We start from the raw sequence: 22,689 nt of genomic DNA, 5'->3' as shown, positions 1-22,689 counted from the left end.
CTTCTTTATCCAGTCATCTGTCGATGGACATCTTGGCTCTTTCCACAGTTTGGCTATTGTGGACATTGCTGCTATAAACATCGGGGTGCACGTACCCCTTCGGATCCCTACTTTTGTATCTTTGGGGTAAATACCCAGTAGGAAGCACATACATTTCTGTGCTAGAAGCACCCTATAACCAGAAAGCATCTATCTTGCCTTTGCCATCTTCTTTGTGTCTTTGTTCATGTTATTTTCTCCCTCTGGAATGTCCATTTTACTTATCCTTCAAAACATACTCAAATCCCACCTCCACCACGCCTTCCCTGAACATGTGTTTCTCTTCTCTTGATCTGCCATTGAACTTTAAACCTCCAATACAAAATCTCTTCCAAGTCTACAGTAGCAGTATATTTAATAAACAGGAAACTAATAAACAGAGTTTCCTTTTTATCTCCTAAAAAGCTTAATTAAGTAACATGGTGCCTTGCCTGAAGTAGACATATTTTTTTTTCTTTTAAAGTTTGTTGAAATGAATTACCGGTCCTTTCCCAATCAACATTTACGACTGGACCCAAAAGATAAATATTAGTCAACAAATTAATGTCTGAATCTGGCTTCTTTAACTGAAGGGAGTGTAGATTAAAAAACACTGCACATAAGATAAAAAAAATAAATTCAACCCATAGTAAACATATATCATATTAATTTACTAGTTACCTATATACCCTTTAAGCTGTAAAGACTTGATAATGCTATGACTTCAAAAACTGCTCTAGCTTCAAAATGTCAGTATAAAGTGGGTGAGAAGACAAGCAGTTGCATCAGAAAGGCAAAATGCATGGTGACCATTTCCAGACATCATCTTAGCAATTCAGGGAGGCAACAGCAATTGATAATATTAGTTTCCTGCACTGTTCATTATTTAGCAACAGCTACTCTTTCCATATAGAAATATTATAGATACTTGAATAAACTGAATTTTATGAGGAAAAAAGTATTTGGACATATCAAATTTTTATATAATTGAGCTCCATGGACCATATCTGTATCATAAAATCAAACATATCGCATGACATATGTTCTGAAGAACTTCATTCCATCTACAATTTAAATCTCCAAAGAATATGAAGTTGCCTGATTTTACTTTTTGAAGTAAAAAATTAATGTGGAAATAGTATGAATGGTTTTGTTCTAGTCTGATGAAGGTGTTGCATTAAAAGGAGACCAAGTTTTTAATTAAAGAAAAGTTGATGTTTTCTTTCCTTCTACCTTCATATTTTATGATGAGCCTTTTCCCCTGAGCTAAGAATGCTCACTTATTCTCAGTCCCAAGTTCCTTAGCATGACTTAAGAATTAAAGCCAGAACACTGGTACAATATTTCTGAACTATTCCTTACCTCTGTGCTCTACTATTTCAATCCTGGTATCATTGTTTAAAAACATATGTATGGTAACTATGTGTATATAAAATATTCTCTAAAATCTTCTTTAAAAAAAAAGAACACGTTTGATTTTTAAGGTTTCTCATATACAGGAGTGGAAGTTTCCAACTATGGAAAACTATGAGAATTCAACAAGAATTTTTTTACTCCCCAAGACTATCTTGTGCTATTATCAGAATCTTAACAGCAGTATTAGCAGTATTTGCTTGCTCAGGTCAAGTATGTAAAAAAGTCTGAACTGAATTACATCAACATTTGTCATATTATTATGTTCTACATTTTATATTTCTGGTTTGGGGAACAGATATTTAAAATTCCATATACATGAATACCTTTCTTCTGACTGGAAACAATTTTCTGATGTTTTTATCATTTAGTGAGTATTGACAACAGAATATATGCTATAAAATCTGAGGAAATGGCAACACAAGAATGTTCTGTTTAGGGCACCTAACTGGCTCAGTCGGCAGAGCATGTGACTCCATCTCTCAGGGTCATGAGTTCCAGCCATACATTGGATGTAAAGGTTACTTTAAAAAAAAAAAAAAAAAAGTTTTCAAGTTTTCCTAAATAAGATGAATAAAGTTTTTCATGATCCAATACTCTTATGTCAAAGAGGAAACAGACTAAGTTATAAAATAAAAAGAATAACTTTCTACCACATTAGTGAGCTTCAACAAAGGCTACATTCAGAGCATAGCCTTTACACTTATTACCAAAAAGGAAATAAACAAGGAAAAAACAAAAACCAAAAATCCCAAAAAAGGATTATTTGTAAATCATACTGAGATTTCTTTTTCTGTTGTTTCTAATTAACTTTTCTTTTAATTTTCTGTTCTTTCACTATTATAATAAAAACATTCCAATATGATTTATAAATAAAAATCAGTGAAATAAATTGCTAGATTTAATCTTAATCAAAAAACAAAATAAAAAACAGAGTATTAGGTGCAAGAAAAGTGCTAGAGCCATCGAGGATCTGAAATGATTATAAGGGCGCCTGGGTGGCTCAGTTGGTTAAGCGACTGCCTTCGGCTCAGGTCATGATCCTGGAGTCCCGGGATCGAGTCCCGCATCGGGCTCCCTGCTTGTCAGGGAGTCTGCTTCTCCCTCTGACCCTCCTCCCTCTCATGCTCTCTGTCTCTCATTCTCTCTCTCTCAAATAAATAAAATCTTTAAAAAAAAAAAAAATGATTATAAAAGGGAACTCTGTATAACACCTTGCTCATAAAATTTTAACTAGATGAGGGACACCTGGGTGGCTCAGTCGGTTAAGCATCTGCTTTCAGCTCAGGTCATGATCCCAGGGTCCCACGTCAGGCTCGTTGGTCAGTGGGGAGCCTGCTTCTCCCTCTGCCAGCCACTCCCCCTGCTTGTGCACGTGTGCGCACTCTCTCTCTCTGACAAATAAATAAAATCTTTAAAAAAATTTAAAAAAAAAATTTTTTTAATTAGATGAAAAGGATGACTATCTAGGCAAATAGAAATTAATAAAAGTAGTTCACTTAAAGACAGGAGACCTAAAGAAATCAATAAGCATAAAAATACTTCAAACCTTTCCCAAAATTCCATCAAAAAAAGCATGTATTTCATGGATAAATTAAATTTTCTGACACTTACATGAATAAACTAGTTTTACGCTCTTTAATCTCTTCCAAAGCATTCAGGAAAAAGCTTCCTTCTTATTTTTTTTGCTGATAGCCCAATCCCAACAGAGCCAAAAAGTCAGGGGAATAAGGGCAAGATCTAGTGAAAAGGCTCTGAGTGAGATAAATCTCTCTCTTCCCACCCTCAAGAATCTTCTCTTGAATTGCTAGAAAATATAAGCATTACTTAGTCACTAGCTAATCAGTTTTCCTGGATAAGTAACTGCACTGAAAATCCCCTAATATTCTATAACCACCAACGACCAGCAGCAGTGTTCTCTCATCTCCCACCATATTTGATCACTGAATATAATTTTTTGTTTTTCAGATCTAGACAGTCCTGAAAATGCAGTGCAAATATAAAATAATACATGTTTTTCTACTTCCTAATTTTAAAACATGTCTAATTTGTCCTTCAATTTTTCTAACCTTTTGATATAAAGATTTAACCTAAGAGAGAAGTCCAGGCCATTTGTCTTTTAGAGATTTCAATTTTCTTGGTTGTAGTATTGTTTCAACAGACATTCTGGGTTATCAAAATACCTGCTTCCCAACGATTCATAAAACAGAGTAATAGGTGCCAGAAAAATGCTAGAGCCAAGGAGCTCTGGCACAGAACTCCTAAAACCCCTTGGAATTTCCTAAGTGGTAAGAGCAATAAGGTGAAAGGAATACCTTTTGTTATTCATACTAAGTCTCTTTCAACCACACCTGAGTTTATGTTAATGTGGTGATTTTGGGAAAGCCCAAAGTATAGAGAGCTGGTCACCAGAGCACCAACCATGTGTGATTAGTTGGTTGGGACTTTCCGCCCCACCACACACTCCCACCTCAGGGAAGGGAAAAGAAGCTGAGGTTAAGCTAATAACCAACAGTCAATGATTTAACCAGTTATTTCTATGTAAAGAACCCTCCATAAAAATCCTAACTGAAAGGGTTCAGAGACCTTCCAGATTGGTGAACCCAGGGAGGTGCTAGGAGGGTGGCTTACCTGGAAGTTCATGCCCTTTCCCACATATTCTGCCTTATGCATCTCTTCCACCTGGTGGTTCCTGAGTTGTACTCTTTTATAATAAACCATTAATCTAGTAAGTGAACTGTCTTCCTGAGTTCTGTTAGCCATTCTGGCAGATTATCAAACCTGAGGAGGGAGTTGCATGAACTCCCAATTTATAACCTTGTTGGACATAAGCTGTGGGTAACCCGAGAATCCACTATTTACAACTGGCACCTGAGGTTGGGGGTGGGGGAGCAGTCTTGAAAAACTGAGCCCTTAATCTGTGAGATCTAACGCTAACTCCAGGTAAATAGTGTCAGAATTGAACTGAAGAACACCCAGCTGGTGCTGGAAAACTAGCTGGTATGGGAAAAACCCCATATGCCTGTTGACCAGAATATTCTGTGGGTACTGTACAAAGGAAACAGAGTTTTCCTTTAGCTTGTGTTTTTTTTTCCTTTCACTACTATACTCGACAGTGCTCATAACCACTGTTGTATGCTTCTCTACTAAAAAAATATGTAATTTATTCTCAGAATCTAAGGACAGTTTTGTATTAGGATATCTATTCATAGTATTAATTCATCATATTAAAAAATAAGAAAAGCCATTTAAAAAAAAAAAACCCAAGAAAAAAAATTAAGTCAGTATCCACCCCTACTTGATAAAATAAATCACGACAGAAATAGAAATCCTTCTATTATGGGGCACCTGGGTGGCTCAGTCGTTAAGCGTCTGCCTTCGGCTCAGGTCATAATCCTGGGGTCCTGGGATTGAGCCCCGCATCGGCTCCCTGCTCAGCGGGAAGCCTGCTTCTCCCTCTCCCACTCCCCCTGCTTGTGTTCCCTCTCTCGCTGTGTCTCTCTCTCTCTCAAATAAATAAATAAATAAAACACCAAATAAATCAAATCTTAAAAAAAAAAATCCTTCTACTCTATATCTAGAGCTAAAGCTCAAATAAAGTCTGGCATCATGGCTTAATGGCAAACCTTAAATTTCTAACAACATTTTGACCTGTTCTGAAAGTACTAACCAATGTAATTAGACAAGAGAACCAAATAAGATGGATAAATATTAGAAATGAGTTGGGGTTAGAATAATTATTTATGCATAATGATTATTTATACAGAAAAAGCTAAGAGAATTAAATGAAAAACCATCAGAAACAAGAGATTTCTATAGAACAATTACAAAATATATAGCTGTTTTATATACCCAAAATAGCCAGTTATAAAAATATACTTTAAAAACAAAGCATTCAAGATCACACATACCTGGCTAAAAGGAATCAATGCTCCTTGGATAAGGAGCAAGGTAAGTACAAGATGAGCCCAGTACATCTCACACCAAAAATAATAATAATAATAATAAAGTAGTACTCAGAAAATGATGGGACTATATCAAATATATCAAAAGTACACAGGAGGCATCTTGAAGATCTTGCTGGCCAAAAACAGAACAAATTTGAGCATCAAAATGAATAAAGACGGGGTACCTGGGTGGCTCAGTTGTTTAAGGGTCTGATTTCGGCTCAGGTCATGACCTCAGGGTCCTGGGATGGAGTCCTACACCGGGCTCCCCTGATCAGCAGAGAGTCTGCTTCTCCCTCTCCCCGGGCTCGTGCGTGCTCTCTCTCAAACAAACAAAATCTTTTTTAAAAATGAATAAGGATATTAATGGATTATAACTTGTTGACTAAAAAAAAAGTCTATAAATCATTATAATAAACAAGGAATATGGAAAGGTTTTCTCTTACAGAATCTCAACTAATAAATATAGAAGGAATTATAGAACTAGAAAAGTATTATTTTGCAACCAATGTTACAATAATCAATTCAGGCAAGACTCACTGATAAATGAGCTAAAAGTACTTCCCCACATACCACTTATTAATTTAAAAGAGAAAAATGCTAACTCTACAGTGAAGAAGCCTGACAGGTATCACCTTACCTGAGTTAATATTGCCAATAATGGGGGGCACACTAACATAGAGTGCCTCTTCATGGCCTATACTAGGAAGGACACAATACCCCTTATATAGCATTGCTGCCCTAAATTCATAATCTTAATCTAATCATGAAAAACACCAGACAAATCCTAAGGTACACTATACAAAACATGTAGTCTGACTTTTCAAAAATACCAACATCTGAAAGATAGGGCTAAAGAACTGTTCAAACTAAAAGAGACCAAAAAGATAGGATAACTAATCGCAATAGATTTGATTCTGGATTTTTGTCATAAGGAATTACGAAGACAACTGGGAAAATGCGGATTATGGACTGCTGCATTAGTTTCTTAGGGCTGCTATAAAAAAAAAAAAAAGGCTTAGAACAACAGAAATTTATGCTCTCAGACTAGAATTTTGAAATCAAGGGTGTTAGCAGGGCCATGTTCCCTTTGAAACTCTGGACAGAATCCTTCCTTGCCTCCTCCTAGCTTCTGATTGTTGTTGGCAATTCTTGAGGTTCCTTGGCTTGGGCTGGATCACTCCAATCTCTGCCTCTGTTGTCACATGGCATTCTCCTCTTCTTATAAGGACACTGGTCATACTGGATTAGGGCCCACCCTAATGTGGTATGAATTCATCTTAACTTGATTACATCTACAACTACCCCATTTCCAAATAAGGTCACATTCACAGGTACTGGGGGGACTTAAAACTATCTTTCAGGAAAATACAATTCAACCTACCAACTGTATATTGGATAACTGTGTAATAGCATCATTAAAATTTCTAAATCTAGGGCGCCTGGGTGGCTCAGTTGGTTAAGCGACTGCCTTGGGCTCAGGTCATGATCCTGGAGTCCTGGGATCGAGTCCCGCATCGGGCTCCCTGCTCGGCGGGGAGTCTGCTTCTCCCTCTCCCACTCCCCGTTTGTGTTCCCTCTCTCGCTGTGTCTTTCTCTGTCAAATAAATAAATAAAATCTTTAAAAAAAAAAAAATGTCTAAATCTAATAATCATACTGTGGTTGTCTAAGAAAATGTCCCTGTTTTTAGGAAATACAGGCTGAAGTACATAAGGATAATAAGATATGATGTTTGCAACTAATTTTCAAATGGGGGGGGTGGAGAGAGTGGGAATATCCATACACATATACACAATGCGGGAATAATAAAATCAAATGTAGCAAAATGTTAACAACTGGTAAATCTGGGTGAGGGAGATCCAGAAGTTCTTTGTACTATTCTTGTAACTCTTCTGTAACTTTGAAATCATTTCTAAGTAACAAGGTTTTTTCAAACCACACGTGAAATAATACCTACAAATAAGTTTAAGGAAAATGTTTGGAGTCTATATTACAAAAATAAAACTGTGTAATTTTATAAAGAACCTCAATAAATGGAATCCTATAACTTTTTATTTTTATTTTTTTTAAAGATTTTATTTATTTATCTGAGACAGAGAGAGACAGAGAGCACATGAGAGGGGGGAGGGTCAGAGGGAGAAGCAGACTCCCCGCCGAGCAGGGAGCCCGATGCGGGACTCGATCCCGGGACTCCAGGATCATCACCTGAGCCGAAGGCAGTCGCTTAACCAACTGAGCCACCCAGGCGCCCCTCCTATAACTTTTTAGATGGTAAGAGCCATTATTAAAAGATGCCCATTCTTCCTAAACAAACCTACATAATCAACATTATCTAAATCAAAATCACAATGAAGCTCATATGGATAAGTGAACGCATAATAATAGCCGGGAAATTTTTGAAAAAGAAAAATGAGATTTGTCCTACTAGTAATCACAACTTCATAGTTCAGAGAATGGGCTCTGAAGTTAAGAGTTGGTTGTAGTCCTAGCTTGTACATGAATAAATGTAACATCTTGGGGTGCATGGGTGGCTCAGTCGTTAAGCGATGGCCTCCTGATCTCAGCTCAGGTCTTGAGCTCAGGGTCGTGAGTTCAAGCCCCACGATGGGCTCCACACTGGGTGTGGAGTGTACTTAAAAGAATACTAACTCAGTGCTCACTTTGGCGGCACATATATTAAAACTGGAAAGATACAAAGATTAGCACAGCCTGTAGACAAGGATGAAACACAAATTTGTGCAGCATTTCCGTATTTTCTTATAAAGAAAGAATCCTTTCATGAAATAAAATGGCTAAATGTCAGAATATTTTCAAAAGAAAAATACTTAACTCATAGAGTTTTGTGAGAAATGAATTAGTTAAAATATATTAAAGTATTTTTTACCATGACTGGCACACAGGCAGTACTCAACGTTAACTGCTCTTCTTGCTGTTATCATGGTCCTAATCATCAGGCTACGTGGTATTGGCACAGGAATAAACAATATCTGGACAAGAACGAAAGCCCAGAAACAGGCCTGAGAGTAAACAAACCTCATTTAAGGTATCGTTTAATCAAATTTTTTTTTTTTTGGAAACGTCTACCTGTCTCCATTGATTTCTCTATTACCGAGGCCCCAGGAATATGAGAAATGTCTTTCAGTTACCTTCAGAAAGAATCATTCTGGACCTAGAAGCTTGAAATCAACTGAAGCCAGATGCCCTCTTAACTAATATCTACTTTCTTACTCTCTTTTCTAGCTTTTCTAACTTCAAGAGCATGTTACAGAAGTCAGGAGATGAAAAGAAAACATGCTAGGCATTTCCCATTATCTATTATGTCACCTTCCCTAAGTTGTGGATCTGTGGCCTCCTTCTTACTTCCAGCTTTGAATTTATCTCTAAGAATCATCTACATTGTCATTAGTTTTTATTCTTTTAGGCATCAATCATTCTAAAAGTCCTATTCATCTTGACAATATCCTAAGAGGTTCTTGACCCTCTCTTCTACTTGACCTTTACTATGAGTTCCTCCTTCTAAGTTCTATTCATTAAAAAAAACAAAAAACAAAAACTAAGCCCCAGCAGGAGTGGCTAAGGGGGTGAGAAGTAATGAGGTGAGAAGGAGGGAGTGGCGTAGGGCTTTAGCTCCATCAAAATTCCCACCTGCTACTATCCCCACCAAATTCTTTGCTACGGCTAATTACTATCTTTTCTCAATCACTAAAAGGAATACATAAATGCAGATACAATCCACAATTCTCCTCTGACCCCCTCCCCCATCAGAGTGCTTCCCAAGCTCTTTGTATAAAAAAGTTTGGGGCATTTTTAGACTTCTCATTCCTTTAGGTGGAATACTGCACATCAGAATCTGAAATCAAAGACTTTTGCTGGTTTTCAAATATGTTTCCTAAAGTCTAGGGCATACATCTTCTTACTGTCCAAAATTACTTTTCCTGTTACTTTTAATATAAACCCAGGACAACATGGTCCCTATCTCCAAAAGTTCTTTCTATAATTTGTATATCACTTTTTTCTACCGGTCCTAATTAAGTTCAAAACAGCAAATATCTTTATAGCTTCCTTTACCACCTAAAACATGAAATTATATTTTTCCAGATGCTCTGCTTCTAAAAAGCAAACTTCCAGAAGGTGCTGGGATGTCTGACTTTTTCCATCATAATTAGTTTGCTTCTGTACTAATATGTTGTCTTAAATTAAGAAGATACCATCTGGGGGCACCTAGCTGGCTGGCTCTGTCAGTAGAGCATGCAACTCTTGATCTTGGGGTCATGAGGGCATTCAGCATAGAGCTTACTTTAAAAACAAAAAAAAGAGGGCGCCTGGGTGGCTCAGTCGTTAAGCGTCTGCCTTCGGCTCAGGTCATGATCCCAGGGTCCTGGGATTGAGTCCCACATCGGGCTCCCTGTTTGGCGGGAGGCCTGCTTCTCCCTCTCCCACTCGCCCTGCTTATGTTCCTGCTCTCGCTGTCTCTCTCTCTCTGTCAAATAAATAAATAAAATCTTTAAAAATAAAAATAAATAAAAACAAAAAAAGATATCATCTTTATCCACAACTTTCAAATATTCTAACCATGTTTCTACAACTAAATAGTGTATTTCCATAGAGATGTCTAACTTTAACAGGTTACTTTCTCTCCACTTCTGGGGCAAAGGCAACTACTCTTCCACCAAAAATTCATTCTCCCCTTCTAAGGCTGTCACTGTAAGGTAGTCCTACCACAGACTATTTTTCTTAGTCTACTTGCAACCAGATATATGCCTATAACTCATTTACATCAACATAATGTAAGAGGAACTGATGTGTGTCAGAGTTTTTAAGAAACACAGCTGCTAGAGATAGAAAGAATAAGATATAAAGAAAAGAAATCCCCTTATTGCACATACTTTTTTTTTTACTGGTCTTTAACACAAGTCACTGCTAAATCAAACCTCAATTTCTCCATCAGACTCAAGTACAGTGTTTATCTGAATTCACCCTGAGCGGGGCACCTGGGTGGCTCAGTAGGTTAAGCGACTGCCTTCGGCTCAGGTCACGATCTCAGGGTCCTGGGATCGAGGCCCTCATCGGGTTCCTTGCTCAGCGGGGAGTTTGCTTTTCCTTCCCCCTCTACAGTTTCCCCCACTTGTCTCTCTAACCCCTTCTCTCCGTGTCAAATAAATAAAATCTTACAAAAAAAAAATTCACCCTGAGCACTGATGCCACTAGTTTAGCCCTAGGCCTGCCACTCCAAAGAGCCTGCAGTATAAAGCAGCTGTGTTTACAGCATGAGCTTCCAATGAGGAGCCAGCTATTTGTTGACATTTCTTTCTCCCATGCCCATGAGACGCAAACACTGCCAGCGGACTGTTACACTGTCATACATTTTAGAGCATTTAATAAGTGCCAACATTGTGCTATGGTTCCAGATGCTTGAGATAACTTCTGTAATCAAAACAAAGATCCCTCCCTACCTCCATGGAGCTTACATTCTAGCAGCAGCCACTCCCATCATTTAGACTTGGTGCAACAGTTTAAAACATATCTGCCAACACTTACGTAGACTTAATAAACATGGGCAATGATGGAACTGTTGGAGTGATGTATGAAGGAGCTATATTCTATGTGGGATAATAATGCTACAATAATCAACCTAGCATTCTCATTAGAAAACAATGCTCCAGCTTATTAAAGAGGACAAAGGGTACATTCTTAGATACAACTGAAGAAATAAAAGGAAACCAAAGAAGAAAAGGCTTCTAAGGTGGCTAAGGAAATCTTTGTCAATAGAATTTGACACAGTGGTAAATGAGTAATAAACAAAATTTCCATTTGGAGCTTTAGATGAGATTTCCATCCAGAGATTAAGGAATTCATATAACAATAAGATTCATAGGACTAGCCAGCATGGAAGAATCCTACTGTATCCTCCAGAAAGAAGGAAAGCTTTGAATGGCTGATGAGTCTGTACCAAGGTGTAGGAAACTGCCATCTATCTGACAAGGCAAATTAAAAAGTATGCTCTCTTTCTGCAGCATATCCAAAATGCGATGTAGGACCATTCAGGAAATGCAGACCTTCCATCTATTTCTACCAACTCATCTAGGAAAAAATGATTTAATTAGTAGAAATAAAGGCAATGTTGCACAATAGAAGTTTGAGCCAGCTTTTGACTCAGAAGACTCATATTTGAGCATAAACTCAATTCAGGGGAGGAGGAGTGACAGGGAAAGAGAGAGAGGAGCTGACTATATACACATAAACTCCATACACACTCTACAAACCCAAACTTACAAACGGACAGCATTTGCTACAGTTTAGTGTAATACCCATCTTTTGCCTGCTTTGTTCTTTTGATGAATTAAATTTAGATTAAAAAAAAAGAAGCTTGATTAGAAAAACATCCAAACACTGTCTCTTTGTTAATCTGGGCTGAACTTCTTGTTATAAAAAGATAAAGAGCGCTCTAGAATTAGTATATCAATTTTCCATTACAAAGCCAAACCTACAAAAGGAAAGCATTTGCTAGAATTTAGTGTAATAACCCATCTTTTTCAGTTCATATAATATCTGACCTTGATTCCCATTATGAAATAAGTATGGCAAAGCTACATCAATTAAAAAGAGAAGTGTAAGTGGGTTGAAAATTCTCAGCCCCAATAAAAATGTACAGTTTAAGGAAGAAGGAAAAAGATAAATCCTCCTATCACTGCTCTTTATCCCTAAGGAAGTTGCTTATACGGAACAGGCTTATTGTCAGATAAATTCAGTTCTACTAGTCATCACTAATCATGTGACCTTAGCAAATTACATATACTTTCTGATCCTCAGTTTCTTCACATGTAATAAATGCCTATTTCATCCACAATTTTATTTTGGAAAGGATTTCAAATATTTAACTGCAATAATGCATATGAACTACACATGTAGCACAGCACCTGCCATAAAACAGGTTTTCTTCCTTCATAACCAATTCCTATGACAAGTAAATGGGTGGGAAACAGAAAAAAAAGGCACAAAGAAGGAAATTATAAACTTCCACATTACATTCATTCCTCATTTTCCCAAGCACTTTTCTACTTTCCTCATTTTTGTTTCTCATTTCCAATCTTTTGAAGCTTTCCCATTCCTCACACTGTCCTATAGGGATAGAGTAGGAAGTAGGCTTAGAGTGCCTGGAACAAGCACGTGGGAGAAACTAGGGACCCTCCTGTACTTAAATTGAGCTTAACAGCAAGGCATCACTGGGAGGGTTCCTGGCATCCTAATATGAAACTCATAGCAGAGTGATTTTTAAATGGTGAAGAGCTGGGAAGGTGAGGAGACAGTGTAACTGGCAAGGCAATGGAGTCATCCCCTATATAATCAGAGCATTTAGTGGACCAAATATTTCATATGTTCAAAGAGCTCAGATTTAAAAAAACAAAAACCTGAAAATCAAACTGAAACACTATTATAACTGTTAAATTTTTATAAACTCTAATAGTCTGCCTAGAAATCTAACCAAAAAGGCTAACCTTCCAGGAAAGACTTTTTCTGGGAAAAGATTTTGATTTTCAAAGACCCAACTGACAAACTTTGGGAACACAAACTACTTATAATTTTAGTGGCTTTCTTCTTTTTCCTTTTTTTTTTACAAGATCTTTTTTGCAAACCTTAAAAAGCTAACCATTTTCTAATGTCTATGCTTATTTTGTTCTAACTAGTAACTAAATGCGTTAAAGAAAAAAATCCAGAACAATTATTCTGTGTTTTTATCAATTAAAAAAATTAAATGTTTTAATGTTAGTGGCTATTTTCCTGATATAATGTGGCAAAGCTATCATCCAGTCATGATTATCTGTTAACTGACATCACATCTATTTGCTTCGATGAATAAAGCCCTTATCTTTTTAATTTTACTGCTAAATAAATCTGAAATGTTTATTTGACACAGAGAGAGAGAGTGAGAGAGAGAGCACACGCAGGGGGAGCGGCAGGCAGAGGGAGAGGGAGAAGCAGGCTTCCTGCTGAGCAAGGAGCCCAACGCACGGCTTGATCCCAGAACCCTGGGATCATGACCTGAGCTGATGGCAGATGGTTGACCAATTGAGCCACCCCGGTCACCCCTGAAATGGTTTTTAAAGGCCTTATTTTCAAATGTGCCTTTTTTTTTTTTTTTAAGATTTTATTTATTTATTTGAGAGAGAGAATGAGAGAGAGAGAGAGCACATGAGAGTGGGGAGGGTCAGAGGGAGAAGCAAACTCCCTGCTGGGCAGGGAGCCCGATGCAGGACTCCATCCTGGGACTCCAGGATCATGACCTGAGCCGAAGGCAGTCTCTTAATCAACTGAGCCACCCAGGCGCCCCCAAATGTGCCTTCTTATAGTAAAACTTCTATATAAGTGTTATGGAACCTGCATATGTGTCACACATATCTGTAATGAACTGTCTAGAAAATCAAGTCTTCCTACCTAGAGAATTCAATCAGTTTGCTTGAAGCTACAAGTATCTAGTGCAAAGGGATTCATTAAAGTTTCAGCGGTATCACACAGAAATACCATCAAAAACCAGAGAAGTGTTGTACTAGATTATCACATTAAAAAGACCTACCAATCTACAAAATTTGTAACAATCTCCTAATCATAGCCAGTCCCACCCAACTGTGAATTCCTAGAAGGCAGCAGTCATGCTACATTTTTCTAACATAAAAACTAGCACAGTATTTGTTACGCCATGGGTTTAATAAATATCCACTTAATGAAATAATACTACGTTTGCTGGAGCAAAGTCCAGTGCCAAGTCTATGGGTCAGGTTGTTACTACAACCTTTACTTACCTGTTATTTATTTCAAATTCTAGATTCTGAAACGTTTCCTTAAAATGTTATCAATATAAAAACTTCAACTGTAACAGAACCACACATTTATATAAGGCTGAAAGGATATCAGAAACCATCTGGCCCAACTACCTCCTGTTTCAAATGATGAAACTGAGGCATAGGGCATTTACTGAACTGACCAAGGCCACACAGCTCTTCACTGTCCAAAGTGGCATTAAAATCCAGATGACCTTCTACCTTTTAGTCCTCTCCTTATTATACCATGTTGCCTTCTCTGCTCCTTTTCAAAGTCCTGACAGCTATTATTCTAAAAATGTTCTTATCTGTAAAATAGTAATTGGGGGCGCCTGGGTGGCTCAGTTTCTAAGTGTCTGCCTTCGGCTCAGGTCATGATCCCAAGGTCCTGGGATCGAGACCCACATCGGGCTCCCTGCTCGACAGGAAGCCTGCTTCTCCCTCTCCCGCTCCCCCTGCTTGTGCTCCTGGCTCTTGCTGTATCTCTGTCAAATAAATAAATAAAATCTTTAAAATAAATAAATAAATAAAAATAAAATAAAATATTAATTGCATGAGAACAAATGTAAGAAATAAACTTGCCAAAGAACAATTATAAGTATTAAATTATGCAGCAAAAGCCACCAACTTTCTCCACTCCACTCCCATTTCTACTTAATGCTAACAAACTGTAAGTTACATTAAAAAATTAGAGAAGTAACTAGCCTCCATAATTAAAGAAAATCTATAGTTTACATACTGCTAGGAACATAGGCTGAAACCAACCTTTTAGTTTCAGTGGTCAGCCCTTTCCTCCCAGTACTTCCTGTCTTCACCCACACCCCCGGTAACAGCAGACATATCCTATAAAATACATTCTTTTACACGCATTACATCAAGAAAATCAGGACTTTTTTCTTTTTGTCCTTGGAAGATATGAACGTAAGCCATGATTATAATATTGATTGTCACTAGTAACATGATAGGATGACAAACGTATTTTAGAAAAATCTAGGTTTCTTTCTTTCCTTTTTTTTTTTTTGTGGATAGCTTGGGCTTTCTATATTCATTAAAACAGTAAAAAACAGGGGCGCCTGGGTGGTTCAGTCGTTAAGCTTCTGCTTTCAGCTCAGGTCATGATCCTGGGATCCTGGGATGGCTCCCTGCTCAGCGGGAAGCCTGCTTCTCCCTCTCCCACTCCCCCTGCTTGTGTTCTCTCTCTTGCTGTGTCTCTGTCAAATAAATAAATAAAATCTTAAAAAAAAAAAAACAGTAAAAAACATTTCTTTAAAATAAATTGTATTAAAGACTAGTTTAACTTCACTACAAAGAGTTCCCAGTTTATTAGAAATATCAAAATGAACTTTAAATTCACATTTGCAAGTGTTTACAAACTGTTTTATAAAATCATTTTCTAGAACAAAACTTTGAGGATAAAAATCTAAAGAATTTGTTTTAACATTAGCTTATGGAAAAGCACTAAGTTTTATAAAATTTTAGAGGTGGATCTTTAAAATATGTGTAGCAAAAGTCTGTATATTATAGTCATAAAATACACAGAACCACATCTCTGTATACAACTCAAAATTTATTAAGCATTTATTCTACTGGAGACTGTTCTCAAAGATTCATATAAAACAGTTCCTTGCCACATGTATCACAGTAACGGAAAGAAATAATTACAATGTAAGGAGAATGTGCTTTCATATCGGAGGAGTTTTGTGGGAGCACAAAAATGGGAGCCAATATACCAGTGTTTTGCTAAGTATGTGCCACAACAACAATGTGCACTTGTTAACATTCAGGAGTACCCGGTCTTCCGTACCTCTTTCCTTCCTTCTGGTTATACAAGTTGGAGCACTGATTCTCCCAATGCTCCCTATTACCCATCCCAAATTAGCCAACCCCAAACTAAGTTTCAAAGCCAGAATTGGCAAAAGGAATTGTCTCTGTAGATTTTCTGACAGTCATGGTAAAAAAGAGGAAAAGATGCTGCTCTTTGCTTAGCATGTTTATAAAATGAGTAACATTTCAGAAGCAGCAAAATTTGCCTGTGGCATCTTCCAGTCTGGGGCTCGCCATATATAGCTGATAATGTATCTGCGTTTGTTGATGTACATCTTCTCATACCCCAGGAATAAAGAACAAAAGAAAAGAATCTAGGGTTCCTACTTGCAATATTCAGGCAGACACAGGGGATATACCATGTGCAAGTAGTTCCAGAAATAATCCCTCTTGACGGTCTTCCACTTCCTCGGAAAAAGTAGGATGTCCAAAGAACCTGCATATAAGCTCTCCTGCCATTCCACAAACAGTAATAGCAGCAGCACTTCTAAGTGGCACAGCTTGCGGCCGCATGGAGTATATGGTATAAACTTCAGGGACCCTGCAGTCGCAATATAGACACTCAAGCAAGAGAAACTGAAGGGCGCTGCTATCCTGGGCACTGAGGCTTGTAATTCAGTCCATCGGTATTCTCCTATACTTTGAAATTACAGGATTCTCTCTCTTTCCTGGAGTGAGCTTCAAGATTTTAAAGAGTAACATCAGGTAAACTCAATCCAGACCGGGATATGTTGCCATCAAGTCTGCCAGTTCCAAGACAACAGTAGTGCTGCTGCAGCCAACAATTCCTTGGCATAGAGACATGTTAAAATGATACTGGCAGCAGCACTGGCTCTTCTCTTTCACCCTCCGCTGTTACTATAGCTCCTTTTGCTAAATCTGCCTCTGAGTTTAGACAGGAGCTGGATGGTTCATAATCACCCAGCAGCTGCAGCTGAGCAATACTCAGCCTAATTGTGGCACTGGAGCAGCTGAAAGGAAGAAAAGCGATAATACATACCCTACCATAGCCACACACAAACTGCTGTACACAATACCAATAAGATACCAAGATACTTTAATAGGAACCTTTAAAGAAAAGCAGTTGTACTTCTCTGGAAGAATTCTGGATTTGTATTATAGACCCGTTTAAATGTGAACTGAAGGTGACCTAAGCCACGTAGAGCTCTGAACAATGGAAGATCTTAACTAAAACTTCCTGTAAATATTCATATAACAAAGCCAGCGCCGCAAACATCACCTTTATAACATGACTAAAAGTTCCTGTGATAAAGAATCTGGCACAGACGTGATCTCTTCTTTAACTCTACGTTACGACAACGCAAAGCAACAAAATCAATGACTAAAACAGCAAGCCATTACATAAAGCAAGAAGCATAATACAATGATTCTCAGCATTTTTGAAACTCCAACACCATACTGTCATTTGCTTTCTTGAAACAAAACATACTCTTCTGTTAGGAGCCATATGGCACATCTTCATAAAGCTTAAGTAAACGAAAACTTATTATGCTGAGAATTTCATTATGTCCTTAAGAATATCAAAACTAAGGCCAAAATTACTGATCCAAAGAATTAGTGTTACAGAAAACAGAAAATGGGGGGCGCCTGGGTGGCTCAGTCAGTTAAGCGCCTGCCTTTGGCTTGAGTCATGATCTCAGTCAGGGTCCTGGGATGGAGCCCTGCCTCAGACTCCCTGCTCAGTGGGGAGCCTGCTTCTCCCTCTCCCTCTGCCCCTCCCCCCAGCGCGCACGCGCGCGTACACACACGCACGCTCTCACTCAAATAAAATCTTTAAAAAAAAATGGTTAAAAGACTTATTACCTTGATGTAATAGTTTTGTCATTTACATAACTTTGTGAAAAATAAACTATATTTTATATTTGATGACAGAATAGTATCCATTAGTTTAATAAACATTTTGACTACCAACTATTTACCCTTTACAATATATAAGCTAAGAGGATTTAAAGTTAGTAAAATCTGGTGTTCTCCCTCAAAATATTAACATAATTAACACGTTATTTATATGTCAAAGTAGTGACAAACACTAGCTGGAATATGCAATTATGATTTAATAAGTCTAATCCTGTTTGCAAAGGATAGCCCAGGCAGTGTTCTAAAGGCAGTCACTAAATGTTAAGTTCTTTACCCAAGCACCTTATATACTACATTACACAAAGGCTTCTTAAAGAAAAAAAAAGTTTTATGTGAATTAAAACAGATACAGAAAAGCACACAGAACAAATGTATGGCTTGGTGAATATACTAAGGAACACCCTTGCAACCACCACCAGGTTAAAACTCTGTAACCACTGTAGAAGCTGGGTCCCAATCACAACTTCCTCCCACCTCCTGTATCTTTACTTTTATATAAATCACTTCCTTGCAGGTTTTTTTTTTTTTTTCAAGATTTTATTTATTTATTTGAGAGAGAGAGAGAGAGAAACAGCATGAGAGGGGATAGGGTCAGAGGAAGAAGCAGGCTCCCCGCTGAGCCGGGAGCCCGATGTGGGACTTGATCCCAGGACTCCGGGATCATGACCTGAGCCGAAGGCAGTCGCTTAACCAACTGAGCCACCCAGGCGCCCCAGGTTTTTTTTTTAATATAGTTTTATTTCCCAAGTTTACATTCCCAGACACCAGAGCTTAGGACTTCTTTTAAATTTTTTGATATTAGGCACTTCTTTTATTTTTTTTTATTTGACAGAGAGAGCGCACACAAGCAGGCAGAGTAGCAGGTAGAGGGAGAGGGAGAAGCAGGCTCCCCACTGAACAAGGAGCCCCGATGCGGGGCTCAATCCCAGGACTCTGAGATTGTGACCCAAGCCGATGGCAGTTGCTTAACCAACTGAGCCACCCAGGCGTCCCTAGGCACTTCTTTTAATTGAAGTATAAATGACATAGAATACACTGCCAGTTTCAACTGTATATCATAGTGACTTGATATTTTTATACATCATGAAACAAACCCCTCCACCATAAGTCTAGTTACCATTTGTCACCTTACAAAGTTATTACAATATTATTTACCATATTCCCTATGCTGTACCTTACACTCGCGTGACTTATTTTGTAACTGGGTTTGTACGTCTTCTTAATATAATGCTAAAAGGAACTAATAAATGACGCCTACATTGAACACTAGATTGAGAGTTACATGTTTATAAAAAAATTACTCACGTTAACAAATTACTGCCTAAAAATATGCAAATGTGGACTTTGCACTAATAAATCTTATACCATGGGTTGGTAATATTTCACTTATACTGGATTGTTGCTATTAGCTTAGAACATTTATTCTTTTAACATTTCGTATCAGGAAGGAGATTTATTTGCATGGAAGTTGATTTTTCAGCTTGAGATTTTCCTGAATTAAAAAAAAAAACAAAAACAACCTTAAGCCATGTATTAATATTATACTTCAGCCATAAGACAAATTCCACCTATCCCAGGAAGACAGGTCAAAGCCATAATTGCACTTTCGGTTGAATAGAAAGGAGTCAATTTTGTGGTTTATGAAGTCAGCAAAAACATACTGCAAAATTAAAAGCTATTATAACATTATGGTGGTTACTGCAGAGTACGTATTTTAAGAGCCTTTTTATCTTTTATTCTGGAAACATGGATATGAACTTTTATTTAGATTCAGATCAAAGGCAATTGTTTCGTTTTGTTTTTCAAATTTAGGACCCTATGAATCGCCAACCAGCATTCAAAATCTCCACTGAGGCTTAGGTAATGTTCAAAATTTAAAATAATTAAACTTCTTTTTCTTAAGTGTCAACTATGACAGGGGTCTCACATATCAGTAAAACAAAACATATGTATGGCTTAGTGAAATACAACTTTCTTACAGAATATATGAAAATCATGTAAGATGCACACAAGATCCTCTTTCTCCTACAAGACACTCCTTCATAACCTGTCCATTCAAAATGTTTTCTGTCCACTGTATGCCATTGCCCTAGTTAAAATATTAGATTTTATTATATTAGGTTTTATTAGATATTAGATTTATTTAGATTAGATATTAGATTAAGATATTAGATTTACCAGGATACTATGCCTAAAGTGCATAGTTACATGTACACATTTAGTAATATTTTCCTTAGTGTGTAACTTAACTTTAGAAATTTAACAACATGGGGGCGCCTGGGTGGCTCAGTCGTTAAGCGTCTGCCTTCGGCTCAAGTAGTGATCCCGGGGTTCTGGGATCCCGGGGTTCTGGGATCGAGCCCAGCGTCGGGCTCCCTGCTCCGTGGGGAGCCTGCTTCTCCCTCTCCCACTCCCCCCTGCTTGTGTTCCCTCTCTGTGTTCCTCTCTGTCAAATAAATAAAACCTTAAAAAAAAAGAAATTTAACAAGATGGTTTAAATATACTCAGAATTATCGAGATACTTTCGGCACTGCAATCCTACAGTTACAAGGACACGAATATACTACAATCATACGCATATATGTGAAATCATGTATGTGAAAGCACACCACGAAACATATACATAATGGCATGAACATAAAGTTGCGATTCCATTAGAGACTTACTTCTTTAATAATTTATAATTGTTAGAACGTGTTATTCCATGACTGTTTAAATTAATTACGCAGAAAATTCAACCAAATCCTAACTATATGTTGTGTCCCACTCACTACAAAACAAAAATTAAAGCGGTCCCTGCACTGGACTTATTTTCCACTCACCACAAAACAAAAATTGAAGCAATCCCTACATCGGACTTGGTTTTCGACGCGCTTCTTAAAACGACACTGCCCCATGCCCAATAAAGTAAAAGCTGGAAGCAATTATCAATTAGAAAAAAACACTTTAAAACAGAATTTTCTGTAACATGTGGACAGAGAACCGAACCAAATGGGAAGCGGAGTGGCTTAATACTGTAAAAGTAGATGCTGAATGGCATACTTCCCAACCCCCAACCCAAAACAAAGGAAAACTTTAACATGTTGCGGTTTTCAATCAAACCGAGTAAAGCGAGAGGCTCACCCACTCGCCCCCACACACACCCACGTCCGCTCTCCCAGCACAGTTGCTACCCGGCGTCAGCTAACACGGAGACCCTCAAGCTCCGGGACAGAAAGGGGCCGCCACTTTCGGCCCTCAGTCTGGCCAAGCGAGCCAAAATTAATCTTGCCCCCAGGCACCGATGGGAGGTAGCGTACCGCTCCAAGGACCTTAAGTCGGACTTGGGCGGGACCGGGAAGGACTGGACGGGGCGGAGACCGCGTCAGGGGGCAAGCAGGTAGCGCCGGGAAGGAGACACGCCCGCCGGGCGAGCCGGGACGGGGGAGGGGAGAAGTTTCTCCCCAACTTCCCGACTGGGAGCCTGCGGGGGCGGGGAGCGCCGGCGCCTTTGGGCGCGGGCGGGCGCCGGGGCCTAGCGCTGCCCGGCCGGGGTCGGCCGCCTCCGCCCGCGGGGCCCCGCCGGGTCCTTACCTGCCCTCCAGCCGCGCTCTCATGAGTCGCCGCTGTCGCGGCTCGGGGTGGCGAGGAGGGGGCGGCGGGCGGAGGCGAGGCCCGCGGGGCCCTCTCCCTCCTCCACCTCCTCGTCCCGAGCGCCCGGCTGCAGCGACGACGGCACAGCCGCCCCGCACTCGTTACTTCAGGAGGAGGGAATTCCCGGGCTCCCCCACCCCTCGGCCTCACTCTCCACCTCCACTCCGCGCGGCGCCCGCCCTCACTCCCAGCTCCGCCCCTCCTCGGCAGGGGCGGGGCGGGGGCGAGGGCGGGGGCGAGGGTGGGGGCTGCGGCTACCTGCGCGCGCGGCCGGCCTCCTCACCGGAACTCGCGCCGCGCCCGCCCGGGCTCGAGCGCCCCCCGCCTTCCGGTGCCGGCGCGCTTCGCCGGCTGCGGGCCGTCCCGCCGCGGTACCCGTCGGCTGCTAGTCCGAGTCACTTATCCGGACCCAACATGGCGGCGGGGTCCGGGGCGGATTCCCGAGGCGGCGCAGGCTGAGGGGGCGTGAGGAGGAGGTGCTTCTTGCACGCGGAGAGCGGACCCACAGCGCCCCCTCCCCTTCCGCGGACCCTGCGGCCGCACACTCGCCTGCCCCTGGAGATGGAGTGAGGGGTGCAGCTTCCGCCCCCTCTGCCTTTCTCCGTTCCCTTCGCCTCGTTCTGTAGTGCCGAAGGCTTTGGGGCTTTGTTTTGTGGGGGAGGACAGGGTTGAGTTATTTTGGTTGACTGTTTGCTTTTTAGTACTATGCTTCCGCACCCTTTGTCGCTGATAGTAAAATCTCAGCCCAGCCGCACGAGCCAGGGGGGCGTTCCTAACGCTCTCATTACCAGCCTGATCCCCGTCCAGAAACGCTCGCGTCTGGCCTCCTTCCGAGCCAGGGATCCTGTCCCAACCCCTGGAGCTTCCTGTTGACTGTTGGTCGAACCAGCCTTGCCGGGAGAGGGAACCGAAGCTGAGCTCTTGGCGACTCTCCCAGTAATGGTGGCCTTGGCTTATCTGGAGACAACGTATTCTTATATGATCCCGGCAACTTCCCAGTGAGGGACAGGTATTAATATCCTGTTTGACAGTTGGGGAAACTGAGGCTGCGACCCCGAAAGTGAGGCAGCCACAACTAGAATTCTGCTAACCCGAATCCAAGCACCTTTCCTGTCTGCCCAGTAGCCAGTGCCTGAAGGGGAAGGGAGAGGATCCAGAA

The 22,689-nt window shown here is 39.9% G+C and overlaps 1 protein-coding gene, 1 long non-coding RNA gene and 1 other non-coding gene across 4 annotated transcripts in view; 2 read left to right on the top strand and 1 right to left on the bottom strand.

Moving 5' to 3' along the window:
• LOC145716787 (uncharacterized) overlaps positions 1 to 22,163 on the bottom strand; it is a 24,080-nt gene extending 1,917 nt beyond the window's left edge. Inside the window, exons 1-2 of one of the 2 annotated variants that reach the window (XR_014139679.1) lie at positions 21,471 to 22,152; positions 5,564 to 5,717 (exon numbers count right to left, since the gene is read on the bottom strand). This is a non-coding gene — a long non-coding RNA (uncharacterized LOC145716787). Of the gene's footprint in view, positions 1 to 1,141; positions 5,718 to 21,470 lie in introns of those variants that run through there. The other variant, XR_014139678.1, reaches the window with a different exon arrangement.
• Positions 1 to 22,689, top strand: part of YES1 (YES proto-oncogene 1, Src family tyrosine kinase) — a 212,791-nt gene that overhangs the window by 129,525 nt on the left and 60,577 nt on the right. The window lies entirely within an intron of this gene.
• On the top strand, positions 8,032 to 8,135 carry LOC115942602 (U6 spliceosomal RNA). The gene has a single exon (XR_004077238.2). It is a non-coding gene; the product is annotated as a U6 spliceosomal RNA (small nuclear RNA).

The sequence above is a fragment of the Leptonychotes weddellii genome, chromosome 13 (assembly GCF_054177405.1).
Source record: "Leptonychotes weddellii isolate Sample4059 chromosome 13, ASM5417740v2, whole genome shotgun sequence".
Lineage (NCBI taxonomy): Eukaryota > Metazoa > Chordata > Mammalia > Carnivora > Phocidae > Leptonychotes > Leptonychotes weddellii.
The sequence above is the reverse complement of the archived record's forward strand: the minus strand, read 5'-3'. Positions and strand labels throughout refer to the sequence as shown.